The 2,500-nt window shown below is 32.3% G+C and overlaps 1 protein-coding gene across 3 annotated transcripts in view; it reads left to right on the top strand.

Moving 5' to 3' along the window:
• LOC137618608 (nephrin-like) overlaps positions 1-2,500 on the top strand; it is a 242,586-nt gene that overhangs the window by 142,689 nt on the left and 97,397 nt on the right. The gene's annotated exons all lie outside the window — the stretch shown is intronic.

The raw sequence follows: 2,500 nt of genomic DNA, 5'->3' as shown, positions 1-2,500 counted from the left end.
GTACGTGTGCGTGCGTGCACACATCTGTTTTTGTGTACGTGTGTGTGTTCGGGTGAACAGTACGATTTTTACTTTTTATGTTCCTAATTTCAAAGATGGACAGAACATAAAAAAACACATTTATTTACTCCTCTTTAATTTATACTTAACCAATATTTTGGGATCCATCCTCACGTACAGAGCTATATAAAAACAATAAAATATCTTTACATTAGAAATAAATTGGATCTTACCTTTTAGTGAACTATTTGTATAGAAAAGATTAAGAATTTCTAGGAAAAGATTTATTATAAAAATCCACATGTATACAAAAACCTGCAATACTTTGTCATTATAGCAATGATAAAGACACTTGTAATAGAATTAGAGATGTAAAGGGAACTATATATGAGTGGTAGGAGTACTTCAAGAGATGCTGCAGAAAACTATAATATTAGAAAAAAAAGGGAATTAAAAAGAGATTATTTAAACATCGAGAAGAACATACAAATATTATTGGGAGAGACGAAGGTAATAGGCAGTAAGGCAAGACATTAAGTAATAAGGTGGAGTTGGTTTTATTGTTTGAGTAAGGTGAGAGCTTCCTGATGTAAAGAGATTCTAATTAAATGTTTGAGAGAGTATTTCGAAATGGATATACTTGATATAAGTTTCATTTAAACCTATACAAAAAATTTCCAACAAAAAAAAAAAACCTATTGACTCAATAATGAAGCGAGAATTTTCATCCTGAAGAAATCATTGAAATTCATGAAAAACTCATTTCCTGTAATACCGACAAGGAATAGTCTCCCAAATATTTAACTGATTATCCTCACATATCTTAGAATCATTATTTTTTAGAAACTATACCTTCCTTGAACTAACAAGCCACCTCCACACAGTTACAAATAATTTAACTGTATCATATACAGGCCTCTCTCTTGTTTGTCTTTTTTCCAGAGTTTATATCATCTCCTTCGTGTTTTCTCGTTGAATATTGCACAATTTTCAGCCATATCTTCTGAAAGTAAATTTGAAAAAAAAAATTTTTCCTACCAATTTTTATTGCTTATAAAAAATCTTTATTGGTGTTTTATTTGTGAAAATCCAAAATTAACACCTGTATTAATAAATTTATTCGTTCTATAAGATCTCTTTTTGTTATACATTTTTTCATACAAACCTTTTAATCAATGATTGTTAAATTTAGTTCATGTCTAATTCAAACATATAACTGTGTTTTTTGTAGCACTACTAATGGGAAAGTATTCCAGAAGTGTTGGTTTTCTGCAAATGACGGAATGAAGAAATTTCAAAAGTCTTCTTGTAATTCTGATTATCATTATATTGTGCGAGGTGGCTGTTAGGTACTAACAAAGAGGAGAGATGAATAAAAATTAAGTTTATTCAACAAGATAACGAGTTTATATACAGATAGTTGAGAGCAAGAATGGCACAAAATTCAAAAAGTATAAAACATGTGATGGCATGATTAAACAGATTGATATTATTAGTGCTGTGGAGAGCGAGTGATTAAAAAGCAATAACATTAGCGTGTACCAGCATGTATGAAACACGTACGGTATTGTGGTGGCATTTTTCGGTACTACTTCCTCTAAAACTGACTATGAGGGCCTATAGAAAGGGGTTAACAATTTTCACCCTACTCTCGAGAGGCAGAAAGAAAATACAACGGCCTGTTTACTGTCACATACCTTCAAAAATTCACTAAATAAAGGTATCAATCTCTGATTAACCATAGAGATACCAGTGGTGGAGGTGGGGAGTCACTTGAAGAATTATCGGCTCTTTAGTTGGGCTAGAAATATGCACTGGAACATTAGCTCGTTCTTATCAAATCATTCCTTAAAACACAGTCAAGTTCAAAAAGAGTAAATAAAGTTTGAAGTTCTGTTGAGCGAATTATTAAATTAGTTGTTTTTAAACACAACCAAGTTTACTTCGTTATGACAATTTTGTTACTTTCTTCTCGCTTGCTGAACAGTTTCTCTTTTAACATAATCAAGTTTAAAAAATTTTGGTTATATGAGTTTTGGTTCTTTCTCCATAGCTGTTGGATAGTTTCTGCCTTTAAAGTCTCAGGTAATGTTCTATTTTGAGTAGGGAAGGACGAGAGCATCTTCTGTCTCAGATTAGGCAAGATGAACGAGTCGCGCCCATGGATGCGTTCATTGGCCAAGAACAAAAATGGCATTCTTTCTGTAATGAGACGACACACTTGGATATAAATGTCAGGATCGCATGGTCTTAAAATTTTAAGCTATGGGTTAGGAAATCTATCTTGAGGGAATGTAACTGTACAAACGAATGGTAATCCAATCATAAATAAGAAAGCGTTGAATCAGACGATTTTAATCTTTTATTCGAGAAGACTAGATCAGTTATTACTAATCTGTTATGGACAAGGGATAGGTAATAATTTACAGGAAATGAATTGGTAAAGGATTTGGTTCTCGAAAACGGTAAGGATTTAGAGTAAGTACTAGCGGGTAGCCTC

This window comes from Palaemon carinicauda, chromosome 2 (assembly GCF_036898095.1).
Source record: "Palaemon carinicauda isolate YSFRI2023 chromosome 2, ASM3689809v2, whole genome shotgun sequence".
In the NCBI taxonomy this organism is placed as follows: Eukaryota; Metazoa; Arthropoda; class Malacostraca; order Decapoda; family Palaemonidae; genus Palaemon; species Palaemon carinicauda.
Note: the sequence above shows the minus strand (reverse complement) of the source record. Positions and strands in the feature narration are given on the sequence as shown.